Here is an 18,550-nt window from a genome sequence, read left to right as displayed (position 1 = left end):
AGCATTAGCTGATATTGTGTAGGTGTTCCTCTCCTCCAAATCTCATGTGGAAATGTAATTCCCAGTGTTGGAGGAGGGGCCTGGTGGGAAGTGAGTGGATCATGGGGCCAGACCCCTCATGAGTGGCCTAGCACCACCTCCTTGGTGATGAGTGAGTTCTCATTCAGTTCACACAAGAGCAGGTTGTTTAAAAGAGTCTGGGACCTCCTTCTTCTCTCTCTCTCACTCCTTCTCTCCCCATGTAATGCTTCTCCTTTGCCTTCTGCCATGAGCAAAAGGTCCCTGAGGCCTCACCAGAAGCTGAGCAGATTCTGGCACCGCACTTCCTGTGCAGCCTGCAGAACCATGAGCCAATGAAACCTCTTTTCTTCATAAATTACCCAGTTTAAGGTATTTCTTTATAGAAACACAATAATGGACTAACACAAAAAAATTGGTACCAAAGAGTAGGACATTGCTATAAAGATATCTGAAGATGTGGAAGTGGTTTTAGAACTGGGTAATGGGCAGAGGGTGAAAGAATCTAGAGGGCTCAGAAGAAGACAGGAATATGAGGGAAAGTTTGGAATTTCTTGGAGACTGGTTAAATGTTTGTGACCAAAATGCTGATAGAGTTATGAATAGTGAAGTCCATGCTGATGGAATTTTCAGATAAAAATGAGGAAGTTATTGAGAACTGGAGTAAGGTTCACCTCCGTTTCTCCCTAGCACAAAACTTGGCTGCATTGGTGCATGACCTAGGGATCTGTGGAAGTTTGAATTTAAGAGTGATGACCCAGGGTACCTAGCAGAAGAAATTTCTAAGTGGCAAAGCATTCAAGACATGACCTGGCTGCTTCTAATAGTCTACGCTCAGATACAGGAGCAAAGAAAAGACCTAAAGTTGGAATTATATTTAAAAGGGAAGCAGAGTGTAAAAGTTTGAAAAGTTTGTAACCTAGCTATGTGACAGAGAAAGAAATAGCATTTTCAGGAGAGAAATATGTTTAAAAGAGTCTTGTGGATAGCCACTTGCTGAAGAGATTAGCATGACTAAAAGGGAATGAGTACTACTATCCAAGACAATGGGGAAAATGTCTGGAAGGCACGGAAGACCTTGAAGTCATTTTCAAGATTTTCCTTGAATGCAAATCTTCACAGCTGCTCCCATCACAGACCCAAAGGCCTAAGAAGAACCAATGCTTTCAGGGGCCAGGCTGGGGTACCACTGCATTGTGTAGTCTTAGGATGCTGTTCCCTGCATCCCTGCTGCTCTGGTTCCAGTCCCAGGTTAAAGAGCTCCTAATACAGTCAGGCTGCCACTCCAGAGGGTGTAAGCAGTGAGCCTTGGCAGTTTTCACGTGGTATTAAGCCTGCACGTGCACAGAATGCAAGAATGAAAGAGGCTTGGCATCTTGCACATAGATTCCAGAGGATGTATGGGAAAGCCTGAGTGTCCAGGCAGAAGTCTGCTGCAGGAGTGGAGCCCCTACAGAGAAACTCTATTAGGGCAGTGATGAGGGGAAATGTGGGGTTGGAACCCCCACACAGAGTCCCCACCAGGGCACTGCCTAGTGGGGCTGTGGAAAGGGAGCCACTGCCCTCCTGAATCAAGAATGGTAGAATCGGCCAGGTATGGTGGCTCATACCTGTAATCCCAGTGCTTTGAGAGGCTGAGGAGGACAAATCACGAGGTCAGGAGATGGAGACCATCCTAGCCAACATGATGAAATCCCATCTCTACTAAAAATACAAAAATTAACTAGGTGTGGTGGCATGTGCCTGTAATCCCAGCTACTTGGGACACTGAGGAATGAGAATCGCTTGAACCCAGGAGGCAGAGGTTGCGGTGAGCAGAGATTGTGCCACTACACTCCAGCCTAGCAACAGAGTGAGACTCCGTCTCAAAAAAAAAAAAAAAAAAAAAAAAAAAAAAAAAAAAAAAGAATGGTAGAATCATTGGCAGCTTGCAACCTCAATGTAGAAAAGTTGCAGGCACTCAACTCCAACCCATGAGAGCAACCACAGCTGCGCCCTTCAAAGCCACAGGAGTGGAACTGCCCAAGGCCTTGGGATGCAGGGCATGCATCTCCTCACACCAGGATGCAGGGCATGGAGTCAAAGAGATTGTTTTGGAGCTTTAAGATTTAGTGACTTCCCTGCCAGGTTTCAAACTTGTGTGGGGCTGATTGCACCTTTCTTTTGGTTGATTTCTCTTTTTTGGAATGGGAATATTTACTCAATGGCTGTACCACCATTGTATCTTAGGAGTAAATAACTTGTTTTTGATCTCACAGGCTTATAGGCAGAAGGACCTCATCTCCAGATGAGACTCTGGACTTGGGATTTGGAGCTTGGGACTTCTGAATTAAGGATGGAATGAGTTAAGACTTCAGGGGACTATTGCAAAGGTATGATTGTATTTTAAAATGCAAGAGAGACACGAGATTTGGAGTGCCAGGAGAGGAGTGATAGAGTTTGAATGTTTATCTCCTTCAAATCTCATATTGAAATGTGATTCCCAGTGTTGAAGGTGGGGCCTAATGGAAAGCACTGGATCATGGGGGTCTGGGGGAACCACATGGTTTAGTACCATCCCCGTGGTGATGAGTGAGTTCTCATTCAGTTAGTTCAACAACCACATGAGATCTGGTTGTTTAAAAGAGTCTAGGACCTCCCCCTTCTCTCTCTCTTGCTCTCTCTCTTGCCATGTGACATGCCTGCTCCCACTTTACCTTCCTCCATGAGTAAAAGCTCCCTGAGGCCTGCCCAGAAACTGAGTGGACATGGCACCATCCTTCCTGTGCAGCCTGCAGAACCATGAGAAAATTAAACCTCTTTTCTTTATAAATTGCCCAGTTTCAGGTATTTCTTTATAGCAGCACAAGAACACACTGACACACCAGCTGAAGAGTGGCCCCTCCTCAGAGAGCTCAGGTTCATCTTCTTCCTCTCTGTTTCTCAGTTTTTATAATTTTAACCTCTTCCCTTTTGCGAGGGGTGAAAGCTGCTTCCTGCAGTTGTTACCACCATGATACTTTACAGTTCTCTCTCTCTTTTTCTGTCTCTCTCTCTCTCTGGCTTGCTCTCTTAATCTTTTAGTTATCTAGTTAACAACTCTATACTTAATTAGCAAATCTTTATGTTAACTTCTCTCTGATCAGATAACTGGTATGATTTCTGTCTGTGGACTGGACCCTGTCTGATGCAATAAATATAAATTAATCATATTTATTGTATGTCATTGTCTGGAACTTAGAAGGTCTGTATTTCAGACCTCATTTTACCACTATTATATAAAGTAATCAAGGAAACAGTCCCCTGGACTGTCCTCTCTCTAACTCTACTCCCATCCTCTTGGATTACAAAGTTTCACCTGCTAGAATGCTCTTATTTCCAGGAAATAATAACAGCATTTTTTATTTATATATGCTATTTATAATAGCATTTTCAGAGTTTATGTGCCACATAGATCCTTATTTGGATTTTCTTATTTAGTCCTCATAACAACACTATGAAGTAAATACTATTGTTAGTATTATCCCTATTTCATGGACAAAGACATTAATACCCAAAGAGATGAAAAGACTTGCCCAGGAACACACAGCCATAGCTGGCAGGGCCAGAAATCAACCCCATGTAGGCTAATCCCAGGGCCAGTGTTCTTCACCTATTGGTTGCTGCTGGTATGGAAAGAAACTAGCTCTGAATTCCAGTTCTGCCACTAATGAGGTGAATGACCAAGAGGTCGAGGTATTGGCTGGATGGCTCTTGGGAGATGGCAACCTGAGGAAGTGGAGGGAAGGAGACCAAGAGCTGGTTGCTGACATCATCAGGATTGTTGGGCGCTGACCAGATCATTGGTAGATGCCAGCAACACAGAATGAGCTGCAAATGAGCTGGGGTTTCTAGAAGGCAGGAATGAGGGAGAAAATCAGTCTCCAATGGAGAGGGCTGCAAGGAAGCAGTGTACTCAGGGAGAACAGGTTTGAGTTGGCACAAGAGGGTTGCATGAGTGTCCTAGGGCTTCCAGAACAAAGTACCATATGGGTGGCTTCAACAACAGATATATGTTGTCTTCATCCTGGAGGCCAGAGGTCTGAGATCAAGGTGGCTCCAGAATGGTTCTTTCCAAGGGCTGTGAGGGAAGGACCTGTTCCAGATCCCTCTTCTTGCTTGCACGTGGCATGTTCATGTTGACACGGTGCTCTCTCTGAATGTGTGCCTGTCTCAACATTTCTTTTTACAAGGACACCAGCCATATTGGATCCGGGATCATTCTAATGACCCTATTTCAGTTTGATTATCTCTGTAAAGACCCTGTCTTCAAATCAGTTCATTTTCTGAGGTATTGGGGTTAGGACTTCAACATACGGATTTTTGGGTAACACAATCCAGCCCATAACAGGAATAAAGAGAACAGTCAGAGAAAAGGAGCAGGGGATGTTGCTAGACCATGAGTTCCCACAGGTACAGTGAAGGGCTTGGAAAGGCTGAGTGGTCAGACAGGAGATGCTATTAGGAGGACTTATGTATGGAGGACTTGGGGATGAAGTCTTGGATCTTGAAGGATGTCCTGGGAGCCTGGGTTTCTGGCAGTGACTAGGGAGAGCCAGAGAGTTGATGTGCTGGACCTGACCATGATGGTCACCTTGGGGAAGGTGGTGACCAGTTCCAACTGGCCTGGGGCCACTGGACAGCTGGCCTTTCTTCCACTCTTGGTAATTTGGTGCCAAGTGGGGAGTAAAGGCCTCCTCAAGCCCCACACCCTTAGGCAGCATTGAGAGTGGGGGTTCATCCTCCTGGAAATAAAGGGACAGGAGGTCTCCTCCAGGGCCATGAAAGTAGAGTTGGTATCACTGGAGTGTCACTGACCCCTCTGTGCACGGTAAGGGCAGGGGATACAGTTCTGGAACCTTTTTGCCTCCCATCAATCAATCAGATTTTCTACCTCTGTCAAGTTTTCTCTTGTAGTCAGTAAGAACATAAAGATCCTAAGAATATGGAAGGCCCTCCTGGCTGGTGTGAGGAGCTCTGCTGCAGGGGAACAGGAACCCTTCAGGCTACAGGGGCTGGGGCCTTTGAGAAGAGGCAGGCAATGTGGGGAATTCTGGGCACCCACAGGAGGGCCAGCTGCACTGTAGGCTACCCCATGGGCTGGGCTGGATGGAAGGAGCTGTTGAGGGTCAAGTCCATGGGGCAGCTCCCAGATGAGAGGGGCCTTGAGGGCCCTGGATCCAGGCTTGACAATCCCACACCATCTGAATCCAGTTAACTTTCCTCATCTGCCTCCCCACCAAACCTCAACTCCTCCCTGCCCTGCCAAATAAGTCCATCTGGTGTGAGTGGCCCTATGTGTCCAGTTAGCTCCCCACTCCCATGCCAGTCACCCCAGGACATATGCTTACCACTTCCTCTGTCATACTATCAATCTGTCACTAAGGAAACTATCAATTTGAAGGCACCAAATGATGCAACAAAGAGTCTGGATAAAACCACAGTCTAGAGAGAAGCAAAGTCTCATGGAGACCGCAGGGGACATGTGTTTGAAAGTAGGGACAGGTCGTGCACAGTGGCTCAAGCCTGTAATCCCAGCACTCTGGGAGGCCAAGGTGGATGGATCACGAGGTCAAGAGATCGAAACCATCCTGGCTAACACAGTGAAACCCCATCTCTACTAAAAATACAAAAAATTAGCCAGGGGTGGTGGCAGTGCCTGTAGTCCCAGCTACTTGGGAGGCTGAGGCAGGAGAATGATGTGAACCCTGGAGGTGGAGCTTGCAGTGAGCCGAGATCGCACCACTGTACTCCAGCCTGGGCGATAGAGTGAGACTCAGTCTCCAAGAAAAGAAAAGAAAAGAAAAAGAAAGAAAGAAAGCAAGTAGGGACAGAGTCTGAACACTCCATGTATCCTGGACAGGTCCCTGCCAGTGGCAGTAAGGTGCAGATACCCAGGACAGGAACAGGCATGTGGGTTCCTCCCTCTTATCTGCCAGCTCCCAGGGCTGTACAGGGCCCCAGCCCAGGCTGCCCTCCCTGAGCCCAGTACACCACACTGACATCTCCTGGCTCCTCCACTGGCACCACTGCCCTTAGAGTGTCCTTGTTCAGATGCAGCTTCGTGCCCAAGCCACACTCACAGGGTCTGTCTATCCAGACCCCTCCCGGGATCCCTCCCACAGAGCCCTGCATTCTCACTTAGAGCAGAACCTCCAACCCCACAGAAAGAACAGCGTTCTCAGGGACAACCTACCTGGTTCCTGCCCCCTGGTGCCCCTGACCCCCAGGCTGGCAGCTCAGATCCATCCCCAGCGCTGGGACCCGCCCTGACCCGAGTCAGGAGGGACTTGCAGGAGGAAACTTGCTGTTTCCCAGTGCTCCTTAATTCTCGGTTCTCATTCTGGTGCCAGCTTTGTTTCGGACAGCTGGGGCCCACTTACATCTGACAGCTGAATTCCTATGTTCCTTCCCATGGCCTAGAAGCTCAAGGTGGAGACTGCCTGGCCCTTCCCCATCCCAGTTCCCCTCCTACCCTTGCACCTGGAACCCAGCTCCCTGTTGACAGCTGGCCCCTCAGAACAACCCTGCTTTTCCCATCGCTATAATGAGCCTGCTGTGGGGACACCCTTCTCTTTGGGCAGCTTCTACCTGCCAATAGTAATGGCCTGAAGTCCCTCAGCCCTGAAGCTCCTATCTGGAGACCTTGAAAAAGAGCCCCATCTCTAAGAAGGAAGCATTGCTTCTTATGAAAGGGTTTTCCTGCAACTTCTCACTTGAGAGCAGTTGTTGTATCCGCCTCTGCAGTAGATCAGACGCTGATGGCTCTTATCTTTCTCATGACTCCAAACCACACAGTTTGGTCCCTGGTATCTCCTTTACCACCTTGGCCTGCCCCTGAAGACCAGAACGTGGATGTTTGGGTTCCCTGTCTTTGGCTCAGGATGGTCCTGCTGGTGAGATGTGTGTTGGGCACTTTTCTGGCCTTGGAAGAGCTAAAGGTCCAGGGCAAAGTCACTGAGATAGTGCAGGGATGACGGGGAGGTAGAGAAGACAAAGAAGGCCTTCACGAAGGGGAACAGAATACACAGCATATTAGCGGGTACAGCAGAGTGCTGTCAGCTGCAAGCAACTGAAAAACCACTGAAAGTAGCCAAGGAGCAAAGGGTTTGTCATTGCTCAGATACAGAATCTGGAGACACAATAGTACCACGCAGGGCCATGTAGGGTCTCAACTTCTTCAAGAACCCAGGAGCTTCCCCTCTTTCCACTTTGACAGTTCAGAATGGGAGTGATGATGGCTGAGGGAACTCCAGGTATCACATGCAAAGGGTGATGCCCAGAGGTAGAAACAACGTCTTCCTTTGTCTCACTGACCAGATTGAGATCACATGACCCTTCCTAAGCCAGTCACAGGAAAGAAGAGAATTACTGTGAGTAGTTTCAACTAATCAAGTTCTACCTTCTTGGGACAGAGGACAGGAAGGTATTTTATATCCAAGATCTGATTTTTCGAAGCTCTTTGGTTCTTGATAGTCTATATCTTTGTATTTTATATCCAAGATCTGATTTTTTCCAAGATCTTTGTTTCTTGGAGGTCTATATGTATTGTTGGTTGTTTCTGCTGACTCTCACCCATGGTGGTTTATTTCCTTGGGAGTTTGGTGATTGTTAATATGGGCTCCTACATGACAGCATGTGACTTTGTGGAAAGTCAATGTGGTTCAGCGAAAAGAAATGGTGTCTTTTACTATCAACCAGAACCTTGTGCCTGAGTGACATCCGGGATCCAGCTGTTTCATTGCTCCTCCATTGACTGGCCAAGTTGGTGTTTGTACTAAGTCACATGGTTGCACGTCCATATTGTCATGCCTGTTCCCTGTCATCACGGCCACCTGGAGGGGAGCTATGGAAAGCAAGAGCCAGGAGCAGGCAGACGAGCTTGTTCTCTCTCCTACGCCCTGCCTTCTACCCTCCACTCTCTTCTACCTGCTCTCCCAGGACCCCCACTCCTTCCCAGTTCCTGAGATTTTGTTACATAGAGGATGTCAGTGGCAGGAGGGCAAGGTCTTTTCCTTTCATAAACAGAAAGGAGACTGTTGATGTATCCAGGGGTTACAGTGAGAAACAGAGATGTGAGTTCCACAGTGAGTGTGTGGATGAAATTCTCTGTGGGAAACGCAGCTTGAGATGAGCTGAGAGCACTCATGGGGCCTTGGAAACACCATCACCTGAGGAATGGGCAAAGAAAGAGGAAATGACAACAGAGAGTGCCAAAGATCCAACAGAATGAGCTTGTCCAACCCGTGGCCTGCGGGCCACATGCAGCACAGGATGGCTTTAAATGCAGTCCAACACAAATTCATAAAAACAGTATGAGATTTTTTTTTGCGATTTTTTTAGTTCATTGGCTATCATTAATGTTAGTGTATTTTATATGTGGCCCAGGACAATTCTTCTTTTTCCAATGTGGCCCAGAGAAGCCAAAAGATTGGACACCCCTGAGCTAGAGAAAGGGAAGAAAATAGGAAAGTGTGGTGTCCTGGAGGCCAAGGCACAAACAGGTGTCCAGAAGTGAAGGCTCCACAGTGCCAAATTCTGCTGCCACAGAATAGGAGGTAGCTCTAGAACTGGACAAAAGGAAGGTCCCTGTGGACAAAGCAGCATTGGTGGAGCAGGTTTCACTGAGCTGGGGAGTAAGTGAGAGGGAAGAAATGCCGACAGTGAGTGCAAATGGACCCTTTAGGAATGCTGAGTACCTCCTCTGCATGGGCAGGTGTGCCCTGACCATCCCAGTTAATGCTGGAATCTGCCTTGTCATCACCCATCCAGTCCCCTAATGGCTCCACTTCTTTGTTCCGTTGCACTGACACTCACAGTCCAAAGTGCCATTTGCCTTGTATTTTTTACTAATGTAGTATGTTCACTGCGGATTGTGTATCTCCCCTGCAAGATTATAACAGTCTCAAAGGCCTTTATCTCTTTTGGTCATCAATACGTTCTAAGTGCCCAGAACAAGGGCTTGGCTCCCGGTAGGTGTTTAGAAGAGTTGGTCAAATGGAATGACTGAACGGGGAGAAGGACACGGTTTGGGAAGAAGCTTGGGGCAAAAAAAAAAAAAAAAAAAAAGGTTTCTGCTTTTAGAGCTGGGTGCAGCCTGCTTGTTTATGGCTGAGAGAAAACAACTTGGTTTGAAAACATAGAAGAGAGAAGTGGGAATTCGTGATGCAAGGTCTTAGGGGAGACGAGTTTCAGAGCAGGCTTGGGGGAAACGACCTGGTTCAGGGAAGCTGGGAGGGGTCAAGGTACATACGTCTGGAAGGTAGGCTTCTGGAGTGTCTTAAGTAACTGAGGGGCTTAGAGTCAAGGCCCTGGGTACTGGGAATTCCCTGGGTGATGGAATTTTTGTTGTTGTTGTTGTTGTTCGTTTGTTTGTTCATTTGTTTTGTGAGACAGAGTTGCACTCTGTTGCCCAGGTTGGAGTGCAGTAGTGCAATCTCGGTTTGCTGTCACCTGCACTTCCAGGGTTCAAATGATTCTCCTGTCTCCTGCAGAATAGCTGGGATTACAGGTGCATGCCACCAAGCCCAGCTAATTTTGTGTTTTTAGTAGAGAGGGGTTTTCACCATGATAATAAGGCTGGTCTCGATCTCCTGACCTCAAGTGGGTTTTTTTGAGCAACGGAGCAATACATCACTATGGTGACCACTCAGGGTCATTGTGCTGTACAACTCAGGAGACACCATTTGCAATTCCATAGAACACAACGGGAATGGTGCCCCTTGGAGGTGTGCAACATGGCAGCCCTGTGAGGAAGGGTTAGTGCTAAGAGGAGTGTGAGGCAGGACCCTCTGGTGGGAAAGTCTTGGAGACTTAATTAAGGTCTGACTAGGAGGTTGCAGGAGGGACAGCAGAATGATCACAAATGCAGTCTGACAACAGGTGGGAAAGTAAGAGGACTGGAGGGCCTGAGTGTAACTTGTTTATGGAAGGACCTTCAGGACAGCGGCCTGGCTGCACTAGGGAGATAATAAATTGAGGTTTTGATAGTTGCCGTTGCTCAAGAACAAAGAAGGAAGTCCACTTAGATGTGGTAACATTGAAAAATATGTATGATGGCAGATAAATTCCCAGGTAAGACCCATAGAGGGAATTTAGAACTTACCCCAGAAAGCGTTATTGGAAGAATCTGGAACTTTTGAGATTGATGTAGGGAGGCCACACATGTCCTACTGAAATCATCTTTTAGTGTCTTTCCTACTTGATCTAATCGCATCCTGTCTGCTCCATTCAGTTCAACTATATCCTAGTCCATTCAATAAACATTAATTGAGGATTTACAAGTCCTCAGAATTAGAGATAAAAAATAAACGGTATAATCCCTGTTCCTGATTGGCTGTCAGGCTAGCAAGAGAAACAGAAGTGTGAGCAGCTACAACAGAATATGGAAGATGCTCAACTAGGGGTTCTGCAGAGGAACAGGGGAGGGCAGAGGCAGGATCTCACCAAATTTCCTGTGTACGTGGGGCAACATTGAGTCTCCCTTGGTCATCTTTCTTCCCAAAGTCCCAGGAGCTGGAGCATATGGGCGAAGAAAGAGTAGAAAGTTCAGACCCCACATTTGCTCCTGGATTCCTCACTGAGGCTGTAAGAGGTAGCGCTGGCCTTAACTCAGCCGCTGAGTGGCTGTGACCTTGGGGTGCCACTTGCTACCTGTGAGTCTGGAAGTGGGTCTTGGGCCAGTCCTATTGGAGGTTCCCTTGACTGTCTGGTGTTCTCACAGTTACACAGTTTGCCAGGTCAGAGAGTAGATCCCAAGGGTGATGAGTTGGAGGGCAAAGGCCACCACCTCCAAGAACGTAGCCAGATACACCTTTTGCTCTGCCTGGCAAGACACTCCACATAGTCCAAGGTCTAGCTCAGGGGGTGCCACCTCTGTGGATCCTCCTCTGACCCCCTCAGAGATGAGTCTCTGGCTTCCACATGATTCTACTCTGAGTGAGGGGTTCTCCTCCTTCTGGTGCATAGGACAGAGAGGACCCCCAACTCAGAGGAGAAGCATGCCCTCTCTAAGTTGTAAACTCAATGATGTCATCTCCATATTTCATTGCCTGGCACATAGTAGGTGTTCAGTGCTCTTTGAATGGATGAATACATTAAAAAATGTCAAAATCTTATATCGTCCACAACCCAGTGCCTGTGTCACTGCCCCTGGAAGTCTTCCTGTGCCTCCCTTACTAACAGTCATCTCTCTTTTCCCCATAGTCCAATAGGATGCTGTTTGAATGCCTACACTAGAACAGAGCTGGCAAACTTTTTCTATTAGGGACCAGATAGTAAACATGGCTTTGCCAGCCACAAAGTGTCTGCTTTAATGACTTCACTTTGTCATTGCGGCACAAAAACATCGTGCAGCCACAGAGAACAGAAATGAATGAGTGTAGCTGTATTCCAATAAAAGTATTTACAAGCCGGGCGTGGTGGCTCATGCCTGTAATCCGAGCACTTTGGGAGGCCAAGGCAGGCGGATCACTTGAAGTCAGGAGTTCAATACCAGCCTGGTCAACATGGTGAAACTCCATCTCTACTAAAAATACAAAAATTAGTTGGGCACGGTGGCGGGTGTCTGCAATCCCAGCTGCTTGGGAGGCTGAGGCACAAGAATTGCTTGAACCCAGGAGGCAGAAGTAGCAGTGAGCCAAGATCACAGCATTGCACTCCAGCCTGGGTGACAGAGAGAGACTGTCTCAAAAAAAAAAAAAAAAAAAAAAAAAAAACTATTTATGGGCACTGAAATTTGAATTTCATGTAATTTCCACGTCACAAAATATTATTCTTATTTTGCTATTTTAAAAACCATTAAAATTAAAAAAAAAAACAAAAAACAAAATAATTTTAGCTCCTGGGCTGAGCTAAAACAGGCTGCAGTCTATGTTTGTTGCGTAGACCAGAGTGCACCAACACCTGCTTGAGAGCTTACTAAGATCGGCTTGCTAATAGGCTTATTTTGGTCTTGCCTATTAGCCTATAAAAAGAAGAGTTAGGGACACAGCCTTTGGATGCAGATGGGTCTGTATTAATATTCTGATTCCAGACTCCCTCTCTCTTTTTCTTCCTTTTCGGTCAAAGTCACTGGGCAGGCCTGCTAAGGGCCAGAAGACAGTCTAAGGGTAGCCAGGACTCAAACAAGGACAGTGTGTCAATTTCCTAGGGCTGTCATAACAGAAACTGGGTGGCTTAGAACAATAACAATGTTTTGTGTCACTTTTCCGGAGGCTAGAAAGCCAAAGTCAAGGCACCGGCATGGCCATGCCCTCTGATGCCTCTAGGGAGAATTCTTCCTGCCTTCTTCCAGCTTCTGGTGGCTGCTGGCAATCCCTGGTGATCCTTTTTTTTTTTTTTTTTTTTTTGAGACAGAGTCTTGCTCTATCGCCCAGACTGGAGTGCAGCAGCGTGATCTCTGCTCACTACAACCTCTGCCTCCCAGGCTCAAGCAATTCTCCTGCCTCAGCCTCCCGAGTGGCTGGGATTACAGGCATGCGCCACTACGCCTGGCTAATTTTTGTATTCTTAGTAAAGACGGGGTTTCACCATGTTGGCTAGACTGGTCTTAAACTCTTGACCTCGTGATCCGCCCACCTCGGCCTCCCAAAGTGCTGGGAACCACCATGCCCGGCCCCCTTGGTCATCCTTAACTTGTGGGATCCCTCCAGTCACATGACTTTCTTCTTCCTGTGTGTCTTCAGTTGTTTTATCTCTAGGGCTGTCTCCATGTCCACACTTTCCCCATTGTATAAGGACATCGGTCATATTGGATTATGGCCCACCCATAAGACCTCATTTTAGTTTGATTACCCCTGTAAAGACCCTATTTCCAAATAAGGTCATATTCTGAGGTACTGGGGATTAGAACTTCTGCATATCTTTTTGGGAGACACAAGCCAGTCTCAGAGGGTGTCAGTACAGGGCAGGACCCAGCCCAGCTTGGAAGTAAGTGGGCTATATTCAGTGGGGCAGGGGGAGGGGAGCAACGATGTAAATACACTGACAACAATAGTGTAGTTTGGCACAGCCAAGGAGGGAGGTACAGATACAGACAGACAGAAAGCTAGAAAGAACCCTGTGGTGTTGGATTGGAATTGGCAGTATAAGTGTGAACTCATGGTTTTCAAAATGATAGATATAGAAATAAAGATAGCTGGTCGGACGTGGTGGCTCACGTCTGTAATCCCAGCACTTTGGGAGGCCGAGGCAGGTGGATCACTTGAAGTCAGGAGTTCAAGACCAGACTGACCAACATGGTGAAACCCCATCTCTACTAAAAAAAAAAAACAGAAAAAAAAAAAAATTAGGGGGACGTGGTGGTGCACACCTGTAATCCCAGCTACTTGGAAGGCTGAGGCAGGAGAATCACTTGACCGGGAGGTGGAAGTTGCAGTTAGCCGAGATCACGCCAGTGCACTCCAGCCTGAGCAACAAGAGCAACACTCTGTCTCAAGAAAACGGGGGAAAAAAAAAGAAAAAAGAAAATATAGCTGTAAATACAGTACATGCATTTGTTCATTCATTCTCTGACTCTGTCCAATGAGAGACCGGAGGGCAGTGACACCTGAGCAGCAGGGAACGAGGTCACCTTGTGTGTATATCTTGGCTCTAAACACCATTGTCTACTATGAGGAACCTGAACCCGTTGGAGAAAATTCCCAAGTCCAAGCCCAGGGCAAAGCAAGTAGGAGAGGGGATGAGCATTTCATGCTGCCCGAAAGGCAGGGAGGTCTTAAAGAATGATGGGGATCATTGGAAAGGACACAGGAGCCCATTTGTAGGAGCTGTCACTGGCCAAAGTTGGCATGATTTGGGCATTAAAATAAATCATGATAGGAACTGACTATAAGCCATTTAATAAAATAGAAATCCGTGAGTCCACACGGATTAAATAAGTGAAAAAAGAAAACAAGAAGGAAAACAAGCTCTTCCTTAGGTAGAATGCCAACTATTAAATACAAAAGGAATGATGACATTTTATTTATTTAATAAAGGCAACTTTTATTTTAGATTCAAGGGTTATACATGCAGGTTTGTTATGTGAGTATATCTCATGATAATTCATGTCCCAAACCACATGGTAAGTGTAGTACCTGGTAGTTAATTTTTCAATCCTTGCCTCTCTCCCTCACCCCTCTAAGTAGTTTCCTGTGTTTTTGTTGCCATCTTTATGTCCATTAGCACCCACCGTTTAGCTCCTACTTATAAGTGAAAATATACAGTATTTGTTCCTGAATTAATTTGCTTAGGATAATGGCTTCCAGCTGCATCTATGCTGCTTCAAAGGACATATTTCATTCTTTTTATGGCTGTGTAGTATTTCATGGGTGTATATGTACCACATTTCCTTTGTCCAGTCCACTGTTAATGGGCAACCAGGTTGATTCCATGTCTTTGCTATTGTGAATAGTGCTGCAATGAACATATGAGCACGGGTGTCTTTTTGGATATAAACCCAGTAATTGGACTGCTGGGTCAAATGGTCGTTCTGTTTTAAGTTTTTTGAGAAATCTCCAAACTGCTTTCCACAATGTCTGAACTAATTTACATTCTTATCAATAGCATATAAGCATCTTCTTTTCTTAGCAGCCTCATCAGCCTCTATTGTTTTTTGACTTTTTAATAACTGTCATTCTGACTGGCATGAGATAGTATCTCACTGTGGTTTTGATTTGCATCTCTCTGATGATTAGTGATATTGAGCATTTTTCATATCTGTTGACTGCTTGTATGTCTTCTTTGGAGAAGTGTCTGTTCATTTCTTTGCCCACTTTTTATTGGGGTTATTTTATTATTATTATTATTGTTGTTGTTGTTTGCTTGCTGAATTGTCTAAACTCTGTACAGATTCTGGATATTAGACCTTTGTTGCATGCATAGTTTGTGAGTATTTTCTCCCATTCTGTAGGTTGTCTGTTTACTCTGTTGATAGTTTCCTTTGTTGGGCAGAAGCTTTTTAGTTTAATTAGGACCTGCTTGTCAATGTTTGTTTTTATTGCAAATGCTTTTAGGAACTTAGTCATAAATTTTTCCCCAAGACTGATGTCTAGAATGGTGTTTCCTAGGTTTTCTTCTAGGATTCTTATAATTTGAGATCTTACATTTAAACTTTTAATCCATCTTGAGTTAATTTTTGCATATAGTGAAAGGTAAGGATCCAGTTTCATTCTTTTGTGTATGGCTGGCCAGCTATCATGGCACCATTTATTGAATAGGGAGTGTTTCCCCCATTGCTTATTTCCATCAGCTTTGTTGAAGATCAGATGGCCGTGGGTACTCAGCTTTATTTCTGTGTTCCATTGGTCTATGTGTCTGTTTTTGTACCAGTGCTGTGCTGTTTTGATTACTGTAGCCTTAGTATAGTTTGAATTTGGGTAATGTGATGCCTCAGGCTTTGTTCTTTTGGCTCAGGATTATTTTGGCTATTTAAGCTTTTTTTTTTTTTTTTTTTGGTTCCATATGAATTTTAGAATAGTTTTTCTAATTCTGTGAACAATGGCAGTGGTAGTTTGACAGGAATAGCATTGAGTCTATGGATTGCTTTGGGTAATATGGCCATTGTAATGATACTGATTCTTCCAATCCATGAGCATGGAATGTTTTTCCAATCGTTTGTGCCATCTGTGATGTCTTTCAGCAGTGCTTTGTGATTCTTCTTGTAGAGATCTTTTATGACCTTGCTTAGCTAGGCATTCCTAAGTATTTTATTTGTGTGTGTGTGTGTGTGTGTGTGACTATTGCAAATGAGATTGCATTCTTGATTTGGCTCTCAGCTTGAACTTTACGGGTGTATAGAAATACTACGGATTTGTGCACATTGATTTTGTTTCCAACTTTACAGAAGTTGTTAATCAGTTCCAGGGGACTTTTGGTGGAGTCTTTAGGGTTTTCTAGGTACAAAATCATATCACCAAAGAAGAGACAAAGTTTGACTTCTTCTTTTCCTGTTTGGATGTCTTTTATTCCTTTCTCTTGTCAGATTGCTCTGGCTAAGGCTTCTAAATGACAGAATTTTAAAAAATCACCATTTGGCAATGATCACCACGATAATGTTTAATTAAATTAAGGAATATCATTGCATATTGAAATTATACAGGTGTGGGAGTGGGATGAGAAAGCTTAAAAGTATCTCCCTACCAAATGCTTATAAATTACGATGTGGAAGGGGAAGTAACTTTACAATAGAGAAACTTGACTGAGGTCAAGTTAATCAAATGATCAGAGTGAACAACATTAGTGGTGGGACAGATTGACAATGAAAGCTGATAGGACTCATCAAGAATAATCCAGCATCACTTCTATGTTATTTTGGCCAAAAAAGCACAACCTCGGTCTAATCATCAGACAGAGCCAAATTGAGGGACATTATTCAAAACAACTAGCCTGCAGTCTTCGAGATGTCAAGGAAAAAACAAGGCATCTGTTTCAAACTGGAGACCCGAAAGACATGGTAACTAAGAGCCATGCACGGTCCCAGATGGATCCTTTGCTAGAAAATACATTTATTGAGACACTTAGTGAAACTCAAAGGGGGTTTCCACACGAAGGGTATGTGAGAGTTCTTTGTACCGTTCCTTTAACACTCTGTATTTTGAAATAGTTTCAGAATAAAAATGGAAATGGAAAAAAAATGCAATGTTAACATATACGAGTTACTACTTTTGACAAGTTAGCTTCCTTTTCATGCCTCAATTTCTTCACCTGTACGGTGAAGACAGTAACAGCTACATAAAGATTACTGGGAAGAGATGGAGAAGCACCGAGCCCAGGGTCTGCTCACAGCATAAATGCTCAAGCCCTGGTCATTATGAGTACTACGTTCTTGCCAACATTTTCTTGGGTTTCTTAGTCTCTAAAAGATTGTCAATTGCAAGAAACGGTATTTTACATACCACTGAGGGAGAAAACAAACAAACAAACAAAAACATTCAATGAATTCCTGACAATGTGATTCTTCTCGCTTAGAGCTTTTAATACTTATTGAGAGAACTCTGTTAGACTTATTCAAATGTAGATTTTTATCCTCTGCTGCTCTATGACAACTTTTAAAAGGAGAGGATCAGTCAAGTGAATTGGCTCAGGTGTTCCTAAGGCTCCTTCACATTTTGGGTCTGGTGTCCGGAGTCATTCTGAGTCAGAGTCTTGGGGTCTTCGTTTCTCCACCCAAGAGCATCCTCTGTGCTCCTGAGGGCATCCAGGCCTGCAGCCTGCCAGTCCCACAGAGGAACTCAGGAAAGACAGGCAGAGTGGGGACACCTGGGAGAAAAGAGAGGCTGGGATGTCGCTTTAATTCCATCCTCTCCAGCCCTGGAGAACCCCCTGCAGGGTTTTTCCATGCCAGGCAGAGACATCACACTGGCCGGAGTGCCCGAGAGAACCACCCATGCCTTCCTCTACCCTGGGCTTTCTCTGCTAGGGTGAGGCCCTGCCAGCTCTTCCTGGTCAACCCTGCCCTTCCTGGTAGGAGGAAAGCAAAGAACAATCAAGCCAGAATTCCAGTGGCTTCGAGGCAGGTTCCCGCCCCTCCATTTCCTCGATTCCCCTCATTCTTGCCCTCCATTCCCCTCATTCCTGTCTGTTGTCCTTTCCCGTGGGAGATAGCCCCATGTAGGAGAAATCTGACTGCATTTTGTTGTGTCTTGGCACTGTGACTCATCCTGTCTTTATTCAAACTTTTCATATTTGGTTCACCATGAATAGTTTCTGCATTAATTGAGTTTTTTTAAACCATATTGCATTAAAATATTACTTATATCGATTACTGAATTTTGAGATGCCTGCTTAAATTTTGAGCCCGAGGGAGTGCCTCATTCGTCTGACCTTAATTCTGCTAGCCCTGCTGTGCTCAGGGAGCCATTCATTCATTCATTCATTCATTCATTCACACACAGTCACTAAAGGTCTCCTCTGTACCAGGCCATGTGCTAGGTATTTGGTAGGGAAATGCAAGCCAGACACAAGCCAGCACTGAAGATAGTGTCGGAGGAAAGACAGCCATGAACATGCATGACCATATGACACATGGTGGGGTGGGACGGCAGGGCAAAGAGGACATGGGGGAAATCAACATACCACCAGCTACCACTTGTAGGGGGTTCTCCTCTGGCCAGCTCTGAGCTAAGGTCTTCCTGCACACAGTCTCGCTGGATCCCCTCAACGGTCCTTCCAGGTTTGTAGATGCTTCTGGAAAAGTAACAGACAGATGGATGTCCCAAGGCTTGGGGAAGTAACACGCAGATGATTTGCATAAGGACACACTTTAAGAAGCGGTGGACTTGGAAGTCCAACCCAGATCTGCCTGGCTCTGGGCTCAAACCAGCTGTGGTTATTGCAGCCGTTTCTACCTGCATCGCCATCGAGGAGTCAGGGAAGGTTGCATGGAGGAGGCCCTGTGTCAGCTGAGGCTTGAAGGAGGCCTAGCAGTTTGTAAGACGATAAGTTGGAGTAGAAGGCCTTCTGGAAGTAAGAAAAGTCACGTGCACTATTAGCAAAGTAGTCCTGGGCTGGCACTGCTTCCTCTTTCTGCTTC

At 45.6% G+C, this 18,550-nt stretch overlaps 1 long non-coding RNA gene across 1 annotated transcript; it reads right to left on the bottom strand.

Moving 5' to 3' along the window:
• Positions 1-14,667: 14,667 nt before the first annotated feature.
• LOC140709094 (uncharacterized) lies at positions 14,668-18,447 on the bottom strand. Its single transcript, XR_012089463.1, has 3 exons — positions 18,366-18,447; positions 18,094-18,204; positions 14,668-17,277 (listed from the first exon to the last, which is right to left on the bottom strand). It is a non-coding gene; the product is annotated as an uncharacterized lncRNA (long non-coding RNA).
• Positions 18,448-18,550: the final 103 nt, after the last annotated feature.

Source organism: Chlorocebus sabaeus, chromosome 19 (genome assembly GCF_047675955.1).
Source record: "Chlorocebus sabaeus isolate Y175 chromosome 19, mChlSab1.0.hap1, whole genome shotgun sequence".
NCBI lineage: Eukaryota > Metazoa > Chordata > Mammalia > Primates > Cercopithecidae > Chlorocebus > Chlorocebus sabaeus.
This window is presented reverse-complemented; position numbering and strand designations above follow the sequence as displayed.